The sequence below is a fragment of the Phoca vitulina genome, unplaced genomic scaffold (assembly GCF_004348235.1).
Source record: "Phoca vitulina isolate PV1807 unplaced genomic scaffold, GSC_HSeal_1.0 scaffold29, whole genome shotgun sequence".
NCBI classification, from domain to species: domain Eukaryota; kingdom Metazoa; phylum Chordata; class Mammalia; order Carnivora; family Phocidae; genus Phoca; species Phoca vitulina.
Window position 1 is genome coordinate 6,774,441 of NW_022589732.1, and position 23,691 is coordinate 6,798,131.

Sequence of the window (23,691 nt, forward strand, 5' to 3'; positions counted from 1 at the left end):
AATAAAGGTAAACCCATTTTATTTTTATTTTAAAGATTTTATTTATTTATTCATGAGAGACAGAGAGAGAGACAGAGGCAGAGGGAGAAGCAGGCTCCCCGCGGAGCAGGGAGCCCGATGCGGGACTCGATCCCAGGACCCTGGGATCATGACCTGAGCCGAAGGCAGAGGCTTAACCGACTGAGCCACCCAGGTGTCCCAAGGTAAACCCATTTTAATAGTTTACTTCACCGAAATAAGTTAATGCAATGAGGATATAGATTACTAAAAGCAATTAGATCTGTTATTACCACCTACAGAGCACTAATACACACCACAGCTGTGTGTGATATCCCTGAAGTCAGCTATAACCTAAAGTTCAGAGGAGAGTCATAATGGAAGGAGATGGAATTTCCATTGAAAATTAATTATTACAGAGGAGTCATCCTAATAAAATCTAAACATTAGTTAATACAAATCAGGATCATGCTAAAGTCATTAGCATTATCAGACAATGAATATAGATAACTATGTCTGCCTTCCAGTTATCTAATCACCTTTCCAGGTAGTATCAACCACATATATTTGTATATGTAATGATAACAGTATACAAAATATTATGTCTACCACCTTTCTACAACTGAAGTTAATATACTATCTAGTTTCCAATAAAATGAATACTTTGCAACTTATATATCTAATATAATAACTAAGTATGCTTCCGTCTTAGGACCCTTGTACTTCCTATTTCCTTTGCTAGAAATGTCTTTCACCTCATATACACATAGATCTTTCCCTCATTTTCTTCACATCTTGTTAAAATATCTTACCAAAGAGGTCTTTTCTGATTACCTTTTATAAAGTAGCATGCCCTTCATCCCCAGCATCCTCCATTTATTCTTTTCACAGAACTGATATAAGACACACATTTTTTTAAATTAATGTCTTTCCCCATTAAATGTAATGTTCTCCATGTCTCCACTGACTGGAACACTCAGCAAATATTTATTGAATGAATGAATAAATAAATAAAAGTTTGAATGGATGACTTTTTTATTAAGACATGTAAACCTCATCATTATAGTTTCAATAAGTTTCTGATTGTAACAATTGGAGATATCCTACTTAATTTATATTGATAGACCGATATTAACTTAAAAGAGAGATTCTTTATTTCTATTTCTGTATTTTCATTTTATTATATACTATATGCACATACTTGCCTATACATAAGAATGTTCTCAAAATTCAGTAAGAGGAGAATCTAAGCAGGTTTTAACTTGATAAAAGACTTTCTTCCCTTTCACTACTTTTCCTGCTCTGATTTTTCTGTTTCCTTTGAGTCAAAGAGCCACGAGGCCTATAGAAGCTTACAGGCAGGTGAGGCAAGTGTCCCTGAGACCTTGGTGCAGTTCTTTCTCCCTGCTGGGTTCTACAGTGAGAAATATAAGGCATCTGGTGGTATGTAAATATGTGAAACATTTGTGTGTATTACTTTATGTAAGTAAAGTAATAAATTACTTACACACAAGTAATACACACAAATATATACACAAGTAATACACACAAATATTATATAAATATATAATATTAAAATTATAATATGTCCATGCCAACAGGGGTCTGACAAAATAGTGTTTAATGTTTAGAGAGTTCTCTTTAAAGCCACAAGTGCTAGCTCTGATAACCTAGTTCTACTGAACACTATGTGCATGACTTTAAACAAATTGCCTGCCAGTTGAGCTTCTGTATTCATTTCCTATTGCTGTTGTAACAAATTACCACAAACTTAATGTCTAAAATGGCACAAATTTATAATGCTATAATTCTAATGTCAAAAGTTCTAAAGTCAAGGTGTCAACAGGGCTGTGTTTATTCTGGAGGCTTTAGGGGAGAATCCATTATCTTGCTGTTTCTAGCGTCTGGCTTCTAAATGTCACCTGTATCCTTAGTTTCTTCCATCTTCAAGGTTGACTACAAAGCATCTTCAAATCTCTCTCTCTTTCTCTCTGACCTCTGCTTCTGTCTTCACATCCCCTTTTCTAACTCTAACTCTATTGTTTTTTTTGCAGTCATTCAGCTCTTTTAGAATTAGGGTAATGAAACTCTAGAAATATTGTTAACCTGCTCGGAACAGGTCAAATCCCAGAGAAGAGATCTATTCTATTTCTTGAAGTCAGTTAGGATGCAATGCAGGTTAAAATTCATTTAAAATCCCTAAACAGTAAATTTGTCAGTTTCCATATACTAAATAGCATCCTAGATGTGATTCATTTGGATTCTACTACTACTGAAGTTATAACAATTCCGGAAAACTAGGCTGAGACTTTCCATTGCTCTTGCTACAGAAATCTCACTTTTCTCTTGAGGAAACAAACAAGTTTGCATGTAGAGATGTTTAACCCACTTAAGGTGAAATAAAAACTGTGTGCAAACACCTTTCTATAAGATGATTCCCCATGGGATTCTCTGACCAGTAGCCAAACCCAAGTCCATCTGCCCGATGCGCAGCAAAGTCAATCTCAGATGTCAAGTTTGGAGCAACGGAAGGGTTTATTTGAGAGGCAGCCGAATGAGGAAGACAGCAGGGCAAGTCTCAAATCTGCCTCCCTGAAAGGGGAGAGAACAAGTGTTTCTTTTTTTGGTTTTTTTTGTTGTTGTTTTTTTCTTTTTACAATCACAATGGTTGAGATTACATAGATATTGATAAAAGGGCGGGGAAATTTACAACCATTGATGAGGAAAGATGGAGCATGCGCATTGCACAAACCTAGAAGTAACCGACATCCCACGTTCACTGTGGGGTGGAGACAACATCAGAAGGAGGCAAAATTCAGCCACTAATGTCAGGAGGTTGTCTGAGGACAAGGAGAGGGGTTGTAGGCATGCGCCAAAAAGCTGGTATAAACTGGATGGGGTCTTGGGCTCTTTATCACAGGTAAGGAATGCAGAGCCTAGGCTGAAACCTTATCAGTTGACCTTGAGTCCAAGCTTCTGCAGAGGCAGCTAGTGGACTTGTTAGTAAGGTCTGAAAAGGCACAATAGCTGATTAGGGGGAAACAATTCTCTGAAAAACAAGCTGTAAACTTTTCGCTGGTTTCAATCTCATTAACCCTATGAAGCATGGTTTCACCAGCGCTTTATTAGCTTAGTTCAAGTTTCTGAATGTAATTGAGAGAAAAAAGATCGATTTATATTGTTATTTAATTCATGCTTTTTACCCTTTCAGATTGGCTTCATGCTAATCATCACAAATTAATAATGTTTATAAATTATTAGAGATTCTTTTATTGCTAAATATGTTTAGGAAAACAATTTAAATAAAAATACATTGTTTAGCACACATTTTTATGTAGATATTATCTTTAGGCTACAGTTTTTGTCCCTTCAAAAGTATTTTTTATATATGAATTAGTAATAACACTTGCTCAGTTTCCTTTCAGAATTCTTAAAAAAAAAAAAAGAATTCAAATAGAATATTCTGGTTAATGATATAATAAAAAATAAAACTTTAACAAGTGTATTACCCAGGTTAGATTTCATTTTTATTTATCTGCTCTACTGAATTACTGAACTCTACATCTGAAGCTAATGGTGTACTATATGTTGACTAAATGAATTAAAATTTTAAAAAATGTAGGTATGCTTGAATTCAATTGCTATATAATTTGATTTTTCACATTTTCTTTGTCAATTAGAACTTCTAATTCTAATTTTTAAATTCACCTCTTTCTCTTAAATTGCTTATTTAATTGAATATTACACTATCATAGAGTTCTATATACTAATTCCAATTATAAGATTTATAAAAGCTTATTTGTGTCTAGAGCCTTTTGAAATTTTATTAAAGCTAAGAATTCTCTCCTCAGGGGCACCTGCGTGGCTCAGTTGATAAAGTGTCTGCCTTCGGCTTAGGTCATGGTCCCAGAGTCCTGGGATCAAGCCCCGCTTTTGGCTTACAGTTCACTGGAGAGCCTGCTTCTCCCTCTGCCCCTCACCCAACTCTTTGCTCTCTCTCTCTCAAATAAATAAATAAAATATATATATAAAAAAAGAATTCTTTCCCCAGGGAAATGCATATACATGCAAAAATATTACAAATAGTTCCAGGGGTTCAAGGAGTTCTTGAAGTCTATTCATGAACTTTTGGGAGAGAATTTTATTTAAGGATTAAACACTAGAGAAAGAATCATTAAAAACTGAGAATAAGAGACATCACCTAACACTATCATTTGTTTTCAAATGTTCCTAGTAGTAGGAAATTAAACAAATTGGAAAACTATAATAATTGGAGGGAGACAAAATTACTATTTTTTCAGACATCATGATTATGTACTCAATCCCAAGAGAATCTTGAATTATTTTGAAAAATTACAATTAATGAGTTCAGGTAAGCATCTAGACACAAGTAATATATGCAAAAATTAATAGTTTTCTTATATCCCAGCAATATCTGGGTGAAGGTATAATAGGAAAGAGATAGTATTCCGTTCAAAATATTAATGAAAAATGTGACTCCAGGAGCATGCAACAGGAAATGTACAGGAGCTGTATAAAGAAAACCACAAAGTTTACAGAGAGATATAAAAGTGGATTTTAACAAATGGAGTGACATAGCGTACTCCTGTACGGGAAAACAAAATAGTATATTTATTTATTTATTTATTTATTTTTAATAATTTTTTTGTTATGTTAATCCCCATACATTACATCATTAGTTTTAGATATAGAGGAAAACAAAATAGTTTTATAAAGATAACAATTCTTCAAAATTTAGTAAAAGCTTAAAGCAGTTTTAATTAAAATTCTAATGACGTCTTTTTGGAACTGAAAAACATGTTTCTTATATTAATATGAAACTAAAAATAAAAAAAACTGGGAAAAACTATGAATAAATTAAAAATATATTAATGATTACAGACATCCTGTCTGAGATAATACAATATTTTATACAACTGTAACAATTAAAACAGAGTGAACAAAGTGGTACTAACAAAAGAATCCATGGAGAGATCAATGGAATTGAATATTTAGCCCTGAAATAAAACCGAGTACAGTGTGACCAAATATATTCTTTGAGATTTTCTTAGGCAGCCTTTTTCTTTTATTATGTTTTGGAGGAAGATTGGATTGAGAAAAAGGTCTAAATCCAAGTAATTTTGGAAAACTCTAGATAAACATAATTTAAACACTTTATGTTATCATACATAAAAAATAGAAACTATAAATCTTTAAGAGAAGAATACAGTTAATAATTTTTAGCAAATAGAAATATTATTTATAGGGTATCTTCCAAGATTAGGAACATACTACAGAACACACTGTCTTGGAATTTATGTGACATGATATAAAATAAATTATTACAATCCAATTATTTTGATTTTAGGAACATTGGTAAAGGGGCTTCTGGGTGGTTCAGATGGTTAAGCATATGCCTTCAGCTCAGGTCATAATTCCAGGGTCCTGGGATCGAGCTCCACATCAGGCTCCCTGGGAGCCTCCTTCTCCCTCTCCCTCTACCGTTCCCCCTCCTTGTGCTCTCTCGCTCTCTCTGTCAAATAAATAAAATCTTAAAAAAAAAAACTGGTAAATTATTTGGATGGGAAAGTCAGAAAATAGATATTTAACAGATTTGAGACTGGAGAAAAAATTCCTAAAGATAGTAATAATGGAGAACATAACTAAGAGAAAATCCATTTTCCATTTGACCACTTAAAAATAATGAATTTTTGGACAACCATATAAGCCATGAACATTTTTTTTTAAAACTAAGAAATGAAATCATAATAAATATAAAAAAACAAAGGGTAACTGTTCACAATCTAAACATCTAACTTTAATAATAATGGCAGCAAATGCCTTTCTTAGTATTTTACTTAATTTAATTAGGAACAATAATCCCAAATGGAAAATTTTTTCAAGTTTTTATTTAACCGTTGATAAACCAAATTAAAAATAACTCAACAGTAATTTTTTTTAAAGATTTTATTTGTTTATTTTAAAGAGAGTGAGCAGTAGGAGGAGCAGAGGGAGAGGGACAAGCAGACTCTACACTGAGCATGGAGCCCGATGCGGGGCCTGATCTCATTACCCTGAGATCATGATCTGAACCAAAACCAGAGTCAGACTCTTAACCCACTGAGCCACCCAGGCACTGCAACTCAGCAGTAATTTAAACATTGCTTTAACTAGAATCATTATTGCTCCTGTTATTAGAACATCACCATTTTAGTCAAAATGGATCACAGAAAGAGATAATTTCTGGATTTTTTTCCTTAGATTTCTACATGTAATCAGGATTTTGTTGTTGTTAACATTATTATCTTTATCATTAACATTACTCTCATCATTATCATCATCATTTCTCATTTTGGCTTTCAAAATAAATCAGATAATGCCTAGGTAGATGGCATATTTTTATTAAACTTCTTATTAAATTTTATTAATAATTACAGGTAACATCCACAATAGATGCATCCATGTTGATTTTTTTTTAATAAAGACATAGATTTTACTTGTAAGATACCAACTTTCCCTTATTTCAACTATTTGTATAATGGAGTTTAGTCCTTCTATACCAGTGATTTTTTATAGTGATTATTTAGAAAAGGAACAAAGATCTATCAAAGAGATGGTATGTTTTATCCTGTGCTCCTATCTAATTTTATTTTGGTTAAATATAATAATGTTTAGGAAAAGCTGGTGAGTTGTCATCATGACCATAAGGATATGACAAAAACTGAATAGTAATGCATTGATATATTGAGGATACTTTAGTTTGATCTCAGGCACTGAAGAAATAATATGTAATTTCAGATGAGCAGCTAAACAGATGGATCCCAAATTAAGAGAATAGATTATTTTATGAGCCAAAATGTTTTGACAATTGATTTTTTTGATAGGCTCATTCTAGGGAACCAAGAGATAATAATCTGTGCCAAAAAGTTATTGCAGTGTTTTCATACTGCCCTGGATGATTTCTCATTTATAGAAATCATTAGATTCATATTGTTGAGGTTTATATTCTCACTATTAGTTGATAAAAGCTTAATTCTATACTTCATATTCCTGTAAACTTCTCAGCCTAACTATACAAAGGTAAAGCAGTACTTCAGAAATGTAATTTTTCTTGTGGTAAAGGAACATTTGTTAAGATTAATGAAGGCCAGGCAAGTTCCATGCCATGACAACATATAAAAACTGCTGTATTCGCTAACTATAACATTCAGGTGGCATTTCAGTCTCCTGTTGTCAAGAGTAGATGGGGTATCAATTAGAAGTTGTATTCATACTTTTATGCAATGGATAAAGTCACCTTCAAAGTCCACAGGTGTACAATTTCCTGTGTTTTATGTATCATAAATCCTTTAAAAAATGTATGTGTTGCCTCAACGAAGTGGGTTTAGAGGAAACATACCTCAACATAATAAAGGCCTTATATGAAAAGCCCACAGCTAACATCATACTCAATGGGGAAAAATCAAAAATTTTCCCCTAAGGTAAGGAATAAGAAAAGGATGTCCACTCTCACCACTGTAATTCAACATAGGAAGTCCTAGCCACAGTATTCAGATAACAAAAAGAAAAAAAAAGCATCCAAATTGGTAGGGAAGAAGTAAAAGTTTCACAATTTGCAAATGACATGATACTAATATAGAAAACCCTAAAGACTCCACCAAATAGCTACTAGATCTGATAGATGAATTCAGTAAAGTCGCAGGTACAAAATCAATGTGCAGAAATCTGTTGCATTTTATACATTAATAATGAAGCAGTAGAAAGAGAAATAAAGAAAACAACCCCATTTACAATTGCACCAAAAATAATTTAGTTAGAAATAAACCTAACTAAAGAAGTGAAAAGACATGTACTCTGAAAACTATAAAACATTGATGAAAGAAATTGAAAATGACAGAAAGAAATGGAAAGATATTCCATACTCATGAATTAGTAGAACAAATATTGTTAAAATGTCTATACTACCCAAAGAAATCTACACATTTAATGCAATCCCTATCAAAATACCAAGAGCATTTTTCACAGACGTTTAGAACAAACAATCCTAAAATTTGTGTGGAACCACAAAAGACCCCAAATAACCAAAACAATCTTGAAAAAGAAAAGAAAAGCTGGAGGTATTACCACTCCACACTTCAAGTTATATAACAAAGCTGTACTAATCAAAATAGTATGGTACACAAAATACACAAAAATAGACACATAGATCAATGGAACAGAATAGAAAACCCAGAAGTAAATCCACAGTTATGTGGTCAATTAATCTTCAACAAAGCAGAAAAGAATATCCAATGGGAAGAAGACAGTCTCTTCAACAAATGGCATTGGGAGAACTGGACAGAAACATGCAGAAGAATGAAACTAGACCACTTTATTGTACCATACACAAAATAAATAAATAAATAAATCCAAAATGGATTAAAGACCTAAATGTGAGATCTGATACCATAAAAATCTTTGGAGAGAGCACAGGCAGTAATTTCTCTGACATCAGTCATAGCAACATTTTTCTAGAGATGTCTTCTGAAGCAAGGGAAGTAAAAGCAAAAATAAACTATTGGAACTATATCAAAATAAAAAGCTTCTGTGCAGCAAAGGAAATAACCAACAAAACTAAAGGCAACCTATGGAGTGGGAGAAGATATTTGCAAATGACATATCTGACAAAAAGTTAGTATCTAAAATATATAAAAGAACTAATATAACTCAACACCCCAAAAAACCCAAATAATCCAATTAATAAAGGGGCAGAGGCCATGAACAGACATTTCTCCAAAGAAGACATCCCAATAGCTAACAGACACATGAAAAGATGCTCAATATCACTCATCACTAGGAAAATGCAAATCAAAATTATAAGGAGGTATCACTTCATACCTGTCAGAATGGCTAAATTCAACAATGCAATAAACAACAAGCATCGGTGAAGATATGGAGGAAAAGGAACCTTTGTGTACTCTTGGTGGGAATGCAAACTGGTGCAGTCATTGTGGAAAACAGTATGGAGGTTACTAAAAAAGTTAAAAATAGAACTATTCTTCAATGGGGCACCTGGGTGGCTCAGTCAGTTAAGCATCTGCCTTCGGCTCAGTCATGATCCCAGAGTCCAGGGATCAAGCCCCACAATGGGCTCCCTGCTCAGTGGGGAGTCTGCTTCTCCCTTTGCCCCTCCCCCTACTCATACTTTCTCTCTTTTACTCTCTCTCCCAAATAAATAAATAAAATCTTAAAAAACGAAAAAAACTATCCTACAATCTAGTAATCATAGTACTGGATATTTACCCCCAAAATACCAAAATACTAATTCAAAGGGATACATGCAGCCCTGTTTGTAGCAGCATAATTTGCAATAGCCAAATTATGGAAGCAGCCCAAGTGTCCACTGGTAGATGAATGGATAAAGAAGATGTGGTATACACACACACACACACACACACACACACATACACACACACACACACACAATGGAATATTATTCAGCCACAAAAAGAATGAAATCTTACCCAGTGAGATGGATGGAGCTAGAGAGTGTAACGCTAAGTAAAATGTCAGTCAGAGAAAGACAAATACTATATGATTTCACTCATATGTGGAATTGAAGAAACAAAACAAATGAGCAAAGGGAAAAAAAAAAAAAAAAAGAGAGAGAAACCAAGAAACTGACTCTGAACTATAGAATAAACTTATGGTGACCAGAGAGGAAGTGGGTGGGAGATGGGTGAAATAGCAAAAGGGATTAAGAGTACCCTCATCATGATGAGCACTGAGTAATGTATAGAATTGTTGAATAACTATATTGTACACCTGAAACTAATGACACTGTATGTTAACTATACTGGAATTAAAATAAAATACTTAATAATAAAAAAGACTGTTGTAAATTCTAAAAAAAAAAAATAGATGCTAAATGAATAAATGAAATTGCATTCCATCTCTGAGTCACACAGCTTCCTGTTACAATGTGTGTGTGCATGTGTGTGTGTGTATGTGTGTAAAGCACTTTCACACTAGGATATGTTTCTATTACAATCATCATTAGGTACATGAAAGAGTTTGGGCTCAAAGAGTTTAACAAGTTTGCCTAATGTACTGGGGACAGCGACAGTCTCACATCCTCTTAATTCCCAACCCCCTGTATCTTCTCTGTTTGGGACTCCAACATTATACCCTGCAAGGGAAGGGATTTATAGATTGTTGTTATTGTTGTTCTGTTTTGTTTTTATTCCTCTGTTTGCTTTGTGTCACTCCCTCCCCTCTCCCTCTTATCATATTGGCTTTAATACAATTAAGGATTAAATTCAAGTCAATAATTTTTTTTTTTAAGATTTTATTTATTTATTTGACAGACAGAGACACAGTGAGAGAGGGAACACAAGCAGGGGGAGTGGGAGAGGGAGAAGCAGGCCTCCCACTGAGCAGGAAGCCCGATGTGGGGCTCGATCCCAGGACCCCGGGACCACGACCTGAGCCGAAGGCAGACGCTTAACGACTGAGCCACCCAGGTGCCCCAATAATTTTTTTTATTATGTGGTGCCAAGAACTATGCTAGGCATTGATGGTGCAATAATGAGTAAAACCTCTCTTCTAACAACTACACTTTCCCTGGAGAACAGAACCATTCCCCAATAAGATGCACTTCCTTACATATTTGCTTATAAACTGGATAACACAGCGTCTCCTCACAATGTCTTAAGAAATAGGTATTCTTATTTTCTTCTTTTTGTACATAAGAAACCTGAGTCACCAAGTGGTTAAATAAAATATTGCTAAAGTAAGTGCCAGAGATACTATTCATCTGAACACTATAGTTCTAGGGCCTTCTCTTGAAACTATTATACTATAATGCATCTCAATTGAAATGCATACTATTTTGTAAAATTTATATTGAAACATTTAGGTTTAAGGAGAAGTGATCTCAGGGACACTTCATAAAAGAAATAAAAGTCAAGATGGACCTTAACACATGAATTTGACAGGCAGATACAAGGCAGATAAGAGTATTGTATAGAAACCACACCATGGGAAAAAGCATCAACCCATGGGAAATATATGACTTCATAAGGACGGAGACTGTCTGTTGTGCATTGCTAGATCTCCAATGCCTAAACTAGATGCTGAATTATTGTTAAATGGCAGCAGGAACAAAAACTGTATGCCATTACATTTTATATTGTAAGCCATAAACAAAATTGTTGGTAGTTTTATGTGCATGTTAAAATGCTCACTGCAAGCATAATACGCTAAACTATTTTAATATTATATTCTGTCTCCATTAAGTACAATTTGAAAATAATTTTTCCTAAAGCCCTCTCTCTTCACCTATAACCATCAACAACAACAACAAAATGGAAATACCAACTATATGCAAACATAGCCTTTATGACCTTAAAGTTCTTACTATGCTATGCTCTTTTGTATGTTCTTCATAGTACATGTTCTTATGCAATTAATGCACTTTTTAAGGTTCTATCTTACACATTCCCCCAACTTTTTATTATCTGGGAAAATATCCTATGGAAAGCTAATGAAGTTATGAAGATAATATCTCAAACAAAGGCAAATTTGCAATGTAAGTAATCTGTCATCAAACTTTTAATGACAATTAAGGTAAATCATAAATTCTTGGTAAGAACATATGTTGGGTACAGCAACTGAACTTTTATAGAAATGGGTCCTGGATAAATGACCCAAAACCATAATCAAACTTAAGTGGCATGGCAATGGTAATTTTTTAAAAATACAACTTTAGGGGCGCCTGGGTGGCTCAGTCGTTAAGCGTCTGCCTTCGGCTCAGGTCGTGATCCCAGGGTCCTGGGATCGAGCCCCGCATCGGGCTCCCTGCTCCGCGGGAGGCCTGCTTCTCCCTCTCCCACTCCCCCTGCTTGTGTTCCCTCTCTCGCTGTGTCTCTCTCTGTCAAATAAATAAATAAAATCTTTAAAAAAAAAAAATAAAAAATAAAAATACAACTTTAGTAAACTATCATCACCACAATTAAAAATATATATTTATTGTCAAAAAAAATTGTCAGACCAAAGTAGCCCATGTAGTTGATCAGGAAACTGCTGGCCAAGAATTGCTAGGGTCATGTTTGCTAGTACAATAGTATCACAGGCCAATGTTACATTGGAAATGCAACACTAACAATTGGTACATGGACTTCCCAGTGAAGATGTATTGGTCCTTGGAGTTCTGAATTTTCACAGCACCGAGAACCCCTAACATGTAAGTGACTTTCAGAAGGTCCATCTTAAAGATCTCCTTGTCAAAGACTTGCGGTACCAGGGAGTTGCCTGTTTCATTCCTCCCTGGAAAGGGCTCTTCAGTTTTATACAAATTGTTCTTTTTTTAGATGTGCTCAGCTGTTGATTTGTGTAGAAAAATGTCAGTGTTTCAAAGATGATTCCATAATGATTAATGAAAATAAAACTAGGAATAGATGAAACATGAGATGACTTTTATATTCCAAGTCATTAGTAGCCATATAGGGAGTTCTGAAAGGCCCATTAAAATAGATTATTATAACAAGGCAAATTAATGGTTTCTAAATAAACTTGATGAGTTATATGAGAAATTCATTACCAAAAATCATTTTTCATATCTGAATAATAAATTATAGGCTATGTACAACCAATTTAGATCCATTTTTGTGATGACATATTTGACCTGCCTTTGTTTATGGAATAAATGCAGCTGCTAAATGTGTTTATATAATAACTAATTAATGGTTGATGGTCCATCAACTTGATCTATGAGCTCTGTTGTAAAGAAAGCAAATAGAAACTACCAAATTGTGTGCCATGCTCTGAAGTAGCCAAAATTATATTCGGGAAAATATGCTGAAAGAACTTTTTTAGCAGTGTATATTTTATTATTTTGCACAATAATATGCAAATCAAATAGCTCACATCAGAAGTGCTGTTTTTCCCCAAGTACATTGATTACCAACAGAATCCTTACTCATCTCTATTGAAAAGTAATACACCTTACTTTCAAAATACTACTTTAAAATAATGTATTTTGAGGTGAATAAATTTTAGGGGGCAAGTGAAGTTAATGGAGAAAACTTTTTTTATAATAGAAATTTTATACATATACTGGATTTATGCATGTTGACATTTTTTCTATTCAAAATAAGCATATGAAAATTAACTTTAAATTTCTATTTAAATCATGGCTGGAGAGCAGTCATTTGTCTCCTCTTCCTTCTGAAACCTCATTGTTATTCAGTGAAAACTACACTAAGAAATAATCTCCTAAAGCCTAACAAGAAGCATATGATGTGGTAATCAGCAGAGGAGAACTCAATAAATTTCTGGAAAATGGAATATAGAAAGTAAATTGATGGATGAAATGATGAAAATAAGCCACTACCTAGGATTAGTATTTGGTTGAAATTCATAGCTGGGGTGAAAATGCTTTGAGACCCCTGGTCCAGGAAATGGGCAGGCAGGGGGTACTAAAAAATGAAGATTGATCCTATATTTAACTATGAAACAACTAGGCAGCTCAATCATCCTATATACCTTCATTAATATGAGAGCAGAACAGGCAATTTCTTACTCCCTGGTCAAAAGATAAAGGTATTTCCTCTTAAGAAATTTAGTGAACTATTTTGTTTTTAGGAATGGAGTTTGCACTTCTGAGTTAAGTGCTCTTTACTCTGGCATTACCTAAGTACCACAATAACTTAGTAGGAAACACATCAACTGTTTTTTTCATTTGTTGCTATGAACATTCAATCAGTTAAAACCAGCAGCAGGGAGGAAAATAAACTAATAAACAACCAAAAATCTAAAGGAAAATCTTAATTCCATAAGGGAAGGAGGACAATAATTGGGCATGGAACAATATCAATAAAAGAAAATAAATCATAAAAGGTAAAAAAAAAATTGCAAGATCTAATTATAATTGAAATTTAATAGAGAGCTTGAAGACAATGTTTTTTGGGAAGTTACTTCTTCTGAGCAAGCAAGCAAACAAACAAAATAAAAAACGGAAAATAACCTGTGATTCAGGACTCAGTGAATGGAAGGCAAGAGTGTGGTGCAGTGAAATCTAAGGATGACAGCTGTGCTGTAGGCCGAACCTGAAAACAGACCCCAGTAGAGCAGGAGTTTGAAGTCTAGGAGGGAATGTCACTGGCAAACAGATTAGACGAGCACATGAAACTCTGGATAGAGTAGATATACTGTGGCTATGAGAAACATTCATTACACTTTTGTTAATAGAAAAGAAAGGCAATTAAAAGCCTTTCTTTCACGAATTGTGTCTTTGGTATTGTATTTAAAAGGTCACCACCAAACTCATGGTCATATAGATTTTCTTGTATGTTATCTTCTAGTTTTATAGTTTCACACTTTATATTTAGGTCTATACTCCATTTTGAGTTAATTTTTGTATAGGGTGTAAGGTCTGTGTCTAGAATCATGTTGTCCATGTAAATATCCAGTTGTTCCATCATTATTTTATGAAAAAGACTGTCTTTGCTTCATTGTATTGTAATTGCTTCTTTGTCAAAGATCAGCAGTCTATTTGTCTATTTGTATCAGTCTATTGTATTACATTTTAAAAGCTGGTATAACATGTAAAACAATTATTTTCACCATCACCCTTTGGAGATGTTTCTGACTTAGTGACTAGAGCAGACTCCAAACAGAAAACAGGAAGAGAAACTTCAAGTGGTGCCTGGGTGGCTCATAGGTCAAGCAGCGGACTGTTCTCCATATTCTGACGGCCAGGTCTGTCAGCACCAACTTCCCTGGCACTGTTTTATGAGTCTCTTTGGCCCATTTTACTTTATGTAAATTAGATCTATTCAACAAGCAGATATCAAATACGCAATGTGTATCAGGCTGTGCTAAGATAGTGCATCTTCCATGACAGAAACTGCAAAGAACCAAACTATTCACGTTTTAGGTATCTGTTATGATTCAACAGGATTGAAGCATTGAATATGATGGAAGGGGACTTTTTCTTTATTTAGAATATTGAAAATATTTTGACTATCTGCCATTTGTTAATTCTACTATGTGAAAAATAGTCACCAAATTGAGAAAATTTGACACTTTATGGTTATAAGGCAATATTATACCTCTAAAATACCTCTCGAAATAAAAAACACATTGAGAAAGTAAAATTTCTTAGTACATTACTACAGAGAATTTTAAGTGTGTGCAACAAATGAACTCCATAATAAGTAGTGTTTTTATGATTTTCATGTTCTGAAGTTATATTTACCATTAAGAGAGGAAATGGAGATAATTTACCTGAAGGTCTCTTGGTGTGTGTGTGTGTGTGTGGACAAAGACAGAGATGGAGGGGGTAGAGATATGGGAGAAGTGAAAATTTAGAAGCTTAGATTTTATTATGATATATTTCCTATATAGTTCCTTGATAAAGTTTTTTTTTTTGAACATTATTGCTATTGTACTGAGGTCTTAGAAAATTTCAGGAGTATGACATCCTGAACCATTTACTTTAGCAGAAAAATTAATTCCTTGATTTGACTTAGACATAAAAAGAGCTAGGGGAAAGGATAGCTCAAATTGATGTCATTTTTAAAATTAATTACACAGATATTTTAAGAAGAAATGAAGCTTGGGGAAAAAAAAGAAAAAAGTGAGATTCCTTTCTATGAGAGAGGCCATTAAAAATACTATTTTGGTCTACTATTTGCCTCAGATATTTCTATAAAACTAACTTTCAAATTCTAGTTACTTTTATTAAAAAGTGAACTGGTAGTGGAAATGTAAACTGGTGCAGCCACTATGAAACAGAGTATGGAGGTTCCTCAAAAAAATGAAAATAGAAATACCATAAGATCCAACTATTCCACCTGTGGGTATTTACCTGAATGAAACAAAAGCACCAACTCCAGAAGATATCTGCACCCCATAGTGCAGCATTATTTATGGTAGCCAAGATATGGAAACAGCATAAGTTTCCATCTATGGATGGGTGGATCAAGAAATTGTGGTGTATATTTACAAAGGAATATTATTCAGTCATAAAAGAGAATGAATTCTTGCCATTTGTGACAATGTGGATGGACTTTGAGGGCATTGTGCTAAGTGAAACAAGTCAGACAAAGAAGGACAGATACCATATGATCTCTCTCTTATACATGGAATCTAAAAGACAAAAACAGTTCATTGATACAGAGAACAGATGGATGGTTGACAGAGGCCGGGGTTGGGGGTGGGAGAAATGTGCAAAGGGAGTCAAAGGGTTAAAAATAAAAGAAATAAAATAAAATAAATATGCCTTTCTGATTTAAAAAAAATTGACTAACAAAATATGTCATTATTTCCTCTACTCCTTTGAGTAATGTAACTTTTTAGCTAAATTTATATTTCATATGCTTCAAGATACAACAAGCAGAAGTCTTCAGTTAATGAAGAAACAAAATCCAAAGTATGCTTTATTTTATAAATCAGCTTCTGTTTTTTTATGTTTTGCCTGAAAGTCATGTAATGATGGCTGAGTAAGATTTTGCCAATTTTCCAGCATCTGTGTGGGATAGCCTGATTTAACATATAGTCAAAATGTTGTACATAATATTCCTCTGGGGCCTTTAGGAATACTTCATGAGGCAGGTCGTTACCCTTCAGGCTGACAGAAGTTGGAGTATTAATGAGAAGCCCGGGTAATGTTGACCAGGAGAAATTCCCTGTGACTTCTGACATTGAGAAGAATGGTTTCTGACTGAACTCCAAAGACAAAGTCAAAAAGGTAGAGAGCGAACTGCAAGCATTGCCTGGCTATGGGATGCTTCTCTATTGAACAATGTTGCTCCATCAGAGGAAGCATCAGACCTTTATTTATTTGTTGAAGGATGATAATTCTCAGAGTACTTTTAGATGGGCTGGGATGTATTTTGAATAGATGGAAGCATGTAGTTTTAGCACAGTAACAGTGTCTTGAAAAATCAGTTCATCATGAACATCCATTCTAGGAGCAGTTCTAGGCTCCTACCCCAAGCAGTTTGGTTTGACTATCCAAAGGATTTTGAAAGCTAAGCTTATTGATTTGCAAGCAGGTTGCTGCCACTGAATTTCTAATTGACATCTGAAATACCAGCACTTGCCACTACCACTCCCACAATATCACAATCCCTGCTGCTTTGGTCAATTAATCAAGTGGTTGCATTTATATTCACATTTATGATGACATTTGTGTTAATGTGTTCAGAATTCTGGTTCCTAAAATATTATTGGTAGTGCTATTAAAGGACTTTAAGTGTGGAGAGAAAAAAATAGTTTTTCAAATGAATTGTTTACTTCCTCTTTGCAAATATATTCTTGACATATTTTTATTTAAATCTTTCTGTAACAAAACAAAAATGAAAGAGCATTTTAACTTTTAAACTATAAGTTCCCTATAATTTCCAAGGGCCACATTTTTAATAAATATTCTAAACTATTTCTAGAAAGTTAATGCTTTTTGTTCATCAATGGGTAAACATTTAAATAAAATATTTTAGGGATCTCTATATTTAGTCTATCCAATATTAAAAGCAGTTTTATCATGGGAAATTGAAAGACTAAATCTTTTATTTTTATGTCAACATTTGGTGAATAAAACATCTTTCGAAAAATATAGTTATGGTTTATAGAAATTAAGTTTAAATATGCTATTGCAAATTTGAACCTCTAATACATTCCACATAAATTTGAAAATAGCACATAAACAATATATGAAAATTTTAACAATGCCAATTAATGTCTAGAAAGGATTATCTGTTTTCAGATATATGTTTCTTGGTATTGGAAAACTTCCAACTCTTATAACAGGGAAGAAACTTTAGATATATTCAGTGTGACTTCATAGTATAGACATAGACCCAAGTAATTAGGCAAGTTATGTACTAGAAATTTGTAATATACTTCAGTCATAATTATTACATGTCCACAATATTAAATGGATTATTTCTGTGCAAACCTTGAAAATCATTTGTCTTGGATACAGATAATTTTCAAGCTTTTCTCAGAAAAATCCATCTCATTTCATATATTCTTTCACCAGGTAGGGATTGAAAACAAAGGACTACTGAGGTCCTTTCAGATATCTAAGAGGTTCTGATTGTTTCTCCCCTCCCCATTCACACAAACATCCTATAAAAGTGCAATTTTTCTAGCAAAGGGTTTGTAAAGTATAAGCATTCTTTTGGATTTACACTGTGGACCTTCTCTATGTACCAAGAGAAATTTTTCTTGATATTAAGTCACAATATTCTCCATGTGTACAGTCTAAAATAGTTCAGTTACATTCTGTTTCTCAGCTTAAGATTTATTTGGCAGACTTTCTTAGGGTTTTCAGGAATCCATTCAAGTATGACTAGCTCTCTGCAACCTTTCCTGACACCCTTCCATTTTAAGCAAGTAGGATCAGCATTTTTAAGGTTTGTATTCTCACTGCATCTTCAAAAATTTTCTCTTTTAGTCATAAATCACTCTATTGCCCACGATTCTTTATAAATCTTTTGTGCCTTGATAAACATAAGCTACCCAAGGACAAATTCTTATTTGTCTTTTTTTTCCCCAATGTCTAGCATAATATCTGGTACTTAATAGGAATCCAATAATTATTTTAAAAAATTACTAAATTAATGTATAAATAAGAAACTCACAGGTGGATCCTATAAGTTTGCTTTGTTTGCTAGATTCTATAAATTCCGTGAGGTCAAAATTAGAAAACACACGTTGGTCTCTGTGTTCCTAAATATTGATCTCTACCATAAAATAACTTGATAGTATATTATTTGGATAGTGTAAAATTTGTATTAAATATCAACAGGAATTTTGCCTGTAACTAGGTTTTTAAATTATTTTATTCTGTCATTAAATATCAATCAACTTTAAAAACTGTTATCTAGTAATTTAAACAAAATCCACATCATGTTTAAGATCAAAAACTAATGATGTAATGTATGGTGATTAACATAACATAATAAAATAAAAAAAAATACGTAGTAAAAGAAGAGCAAATGAAATCACCACTAGGAGTTAGAGGATAGTGATATTATCAGGAATGTGTGCTTGGTATCTGCTTCCATTTATTCTCATACTAAAAGCATTTCTTCTCACTTGATAGTTCACTTCTGAGCACCTGAAAATATTTTAGCCTGCTTCCTTAAAATTTGTTTTTGCAAAGTATATCATAAGAAATACACAAGGTATTCTTTAAAATCCAAAATGTAAAATATTTTGATGTCCACTATAATATAATATGGAATACAAATTACATAAAATTCTACATGTGTTTGCAAGTTATTATATGTACCATTCATTTGGATGTTTAAAAATGGTTGCACTTGAAAGCAGCTCAGGAGAAGAGATCTGTAACCTACAATGGTAGAAACATTAGATTGACAACAGACCTATCCACAGAGACCTGGCAGGCCAGAAAGGACTGGCATGATCTATTCAGAGCACTAAATGAGAAAAACATGCAGCAGAGAATACTATATCCAGCTAGGCTGTCATTGAAAATAGAAGGAGAGATAAAAAGGACAAACAACTACTAAAGGAATTTGTAAACACAAAACCAGCCCGACAAGAAATATTGAAAGGGGTCCTCTAAGCAAAGAGAGAGCCTAAAAGCAACATAGACCAGAAAGGAACACAGACAATATACAGTAACAGTCATCTTACAGGCAATACAATGGCACTAAATTCATACCTTTCAATAGTTACCCTGCATGTAAATGGGCTAAATGCCCCAATCAAAAGACACAGGCTATCAGATTGGATAAAAAGACAAGACCCATCGATATGCTGTCTGCAAGAGACTCATTTTAGACCAAAAGACACCCCCAGATTGAAAGTGAAGGGGTGGAAAACCATTTACCATGCTAATGGACACCAAAAGAAAGCTGGGGTGGCAATCCTTATATCAGACAAATTAGATTTTAAACCAAAGACTGTAATAAAAGATGAGGAAGGACATTATATCCTACTTAAAGGGTCTATCCAACAAGAAGATCTAACAATTGTAAATATCTATGCCCCTAACATGGGAGTAGCCACTTATATAAGCCAATTAATAACAAAAGTAAAGACACATTGAAAACAATACAATAATAGTGGGGGACTTTAACACCCCCCTCACTGAAATGGACAGATCACCTAAGCAAAAGATCAACAAGGAAATAGAGACTTTAAATGACACACTGGACCAAATAGACTTCACAGATGTATTCAGAACATTCCATTCCAAAGCAACCAAATACACATTCTTCTCTAGTGCTCATGGAACATTCTCCAGAGTAGATCAAAACCTAGGTCACAAATCAGGTCTCAACTGGTACCAAAAGATTGGGATCATTCCCTGCCTATTTTCAGACCACAATGCTTTGAAACTAGAACTCAATCACAAGAGGAAAGTCAGAAAGAACTCAAATACATGGAGGCTAAAGAGCATCCTACTAAAGAATGAATGGGTCAACCAGGAAATTAAAGAAGAATTTAAAAAATTCATGCAAACCAATGAAAATGAAAACACAACGGTTCAAAATCTTTGGGATGCAGCAAAGGCAGTCCTAAGAGGAAAGTATATAGCAATACAAGCCTTTCTCAAGAAACAGGAAAGGTCTCAAGTACACAACCTAACACTACACCTAAAGGAGCTGGAGAAAGAACAGCAAAGAAAGCCTAAACCCAGCAGGAGAAGAGAAGTAATAAAGATCAGAGCAGAAATCAATGAAGTAGAAACCAAAAGAACAGTAGAACAGATCAATGAAACTAGGAGCTGTACTCTGAAAGAATTAACAAGATTGATAAACCCCTGGCCAGACTTATCAAAAAGGAAAGAGAAATGACCCAAATAAACACAATCATGAATGAAAGAGGAGAGATCACAACCAAAAGCAACAATTATAAGAACATATTATGAGCAACTATATGCCAGCAAACTATATAATCTGTAAGAAATGGATGCATTCCTAGAGATGTATCAACGACCAAAACTGAACCAGGAAGAAATAGAAAACCTGAACAGACCTATAACCACTAAGAAAATTGAAGCAGTAATAAAAAATCTCCCAACAAACAACAGCCCAGGGCCAGATGGCTTCCCAAGGGAATTCTACCAAACATTTCTAGAAGAATTAATACCCATTCTTCTGAAACTGTTCCAAAAAAAGAAATGGAAAGGAAACTTTCAAACTCATTTTATGAGACCACCATTACCTTGATCCCCAAAGCAGACAAAGACCCGATCAAAAAGGAGAATTACAGACCAATATCCCTGATGAACATGGATGCAAAAATTCTCACCAAAATACTAGCCAATAGGATCCAACAGTACATTAAAAGGATTATTCACCACGACCAAGTGGGATTTATCCCTGGGCTGCAAGGTTGGTTCAACATCTGCAAATCAACCAATGTGATACAATACATTAGTAAAAAAAGAACAAGAACCATATGATCCTTTCAATAGATGCAGAAAAAGCATTTGACAAAGTACAGCATCCTTTCTTGATCAAAACTCTTCAGAGTATAGGGATAGAGGGTACATACCTCAATATCATAAAAGCCATCTATGAAAAACCCACAGCAAATACCATTCTCAATGGGGAAAAACTGAGAGCTTTCCCCCTAAGGTCAGGAAAACGGCAGGGTTGTCCACTATCACCATGGCTATTCAACATAGTTTTAGAAATCCTAGCCACAGCAATCAGACAGCAAAAAGAAATGAAAGGCATCCAAATTGTCAAAGAGGTCAAACTCTCACTCTTTGCAGATGATATGATACTTTATGTAGAAAACCCAAAAGACTCCACCCCAAAACTGCTAGAACTCATACAGGAATTCAGTAAAGTGGCAGGATATAAAATCAATGCTCAGAAATCAGTGGCATTCCTATACACCAACAACAAGACAGAAGAAAGAGAAATTAAGGAGTCCATCCCATTTACAATTGCACCCAAAACCATAAGATACCTAGGAATAAATCTAACCAAAGAGGCAAAGAATCTGTACTCAGAAAACTATAAAATACTCATGAAAGAAATTGAGGAAGACACAAAGAAATGGAAAAACGTTCCATGCTCATGGATTGGAAGAACAAATATTGTGAAGATGTCAATGCTACCTAGAGCAATCTACACACTCAATGCAATCCCCATCAAAATACCATCCACTTTTTTCAAAGAAATGGAACAAATAATCCTAAAATTTGTATGGAACCAGAAAAGACCCTGAATAGCCAGAGGAACATTGAAAAAGAAAAGCAAAGCTGGTGGCATCACAATTCCGGACTTCAAGCCCTATTACAAAGCTGTCATCATCAAGACAGTATGGTCCTGGCACAAAAACAGACACATAGATCAATGGAACCGAATAGAGAGCCCAGAAATGGACCCTCAACTCTATGGTCAACTCATCTTCGACAAAGCAGGAAAGAATATCCAATGGAAAAAAGACAGTCTCTCCAACAAATGGTGTTGGGAAAATTGGACAGCCACATGCAGAAAAATGAAACTGGACCATTTCCTTACACCACACACAAAAATAGACTCAAAATGGTTGAAAGACCTCAATGTGAGACAGGAGTCCATCAAAATCCTAGAGGAGAACACAGGCAGCAACCTCTTCGACCTCAGCTGCAGCAATTTCTTCCTAGAAACATTGCCAAAGGCAAGGGAAGCAAGGGCAAAAATGAACTATTGGGACTTCATCAAGATAAAAAGCTTTTGCACAGCAAAAGAAACAGTCAACAAAACCAAAAGACAACCGACAGAATGGGAGAAGATATCTGCAAATGACATATCAGATAAAGGGCTAGTATCCAAAATGTATAAAGAACTTCTTAAACTCAACACCCAAAGAACAAATGATCCAAACAAGAAATGGGCAGAAGACATGAACAGACATTTTCCCAAAGAAGACATCCAAATGACCAACAGACACATGAAAAAGTGCTCAACATCACTCGGCATCAGGGAAATCCAAATCAAAACCTCAATGAGATATCACCTCACACCAGTCAGAATGGCTAAAATTAACAAGCAGGAAATAACAGATGTTGGTGGGGATGTGTAGAAAGGGGAACCCTCCTACACTGTTGGTGGGAATGCAAGCTGGTGCAGCCACTCTGGAAAATAGTATGGAGGTTCTTTAAAAAGTTGAAAATAGAGCTACCGTACGACCCAGCAATTGCACTACTGGGTATTTACCCCAAAGATACAAATGTAGGGATCCAAAGGGGTACACGCACCCCAATGTTTATAGCAGCAATGTCCACAATAGCCAAACTGTGGAAAGAGTGAAGATGTCTATCAACAGATGAATGGATAAAGAAGAAGTGGTATATATATATACAATGGAATATTATGCAGCCATCAAAAGGAATGAAATCTTGCCAATTGCAACAACGTGGATAGAACTGGAGAGTGCTATGCTGAGTGAAATAAGTCAGTCAGAGAAAGACATGGATCATATGACCCTGCTGATATGAGGAATTCTTAATCTCAGGAAACAAACTGAGGGTTGCTGGAGTGGTGGGGGGTGAGAGGGATGGGGTGGCTGGGTGATAGACATTGGGGAGGGTATGTGCTATGGTGAGCGCTGTGAATTGTGCAAGACTGTTGAATCACAGATCTGTACCTCTGACACAAATAATACATTATATGTTAAAAAGAAGAAGAAGAAGAAGAAGAAGAAGAAGAAGAAGAAGAAGAAGAAGAAGAA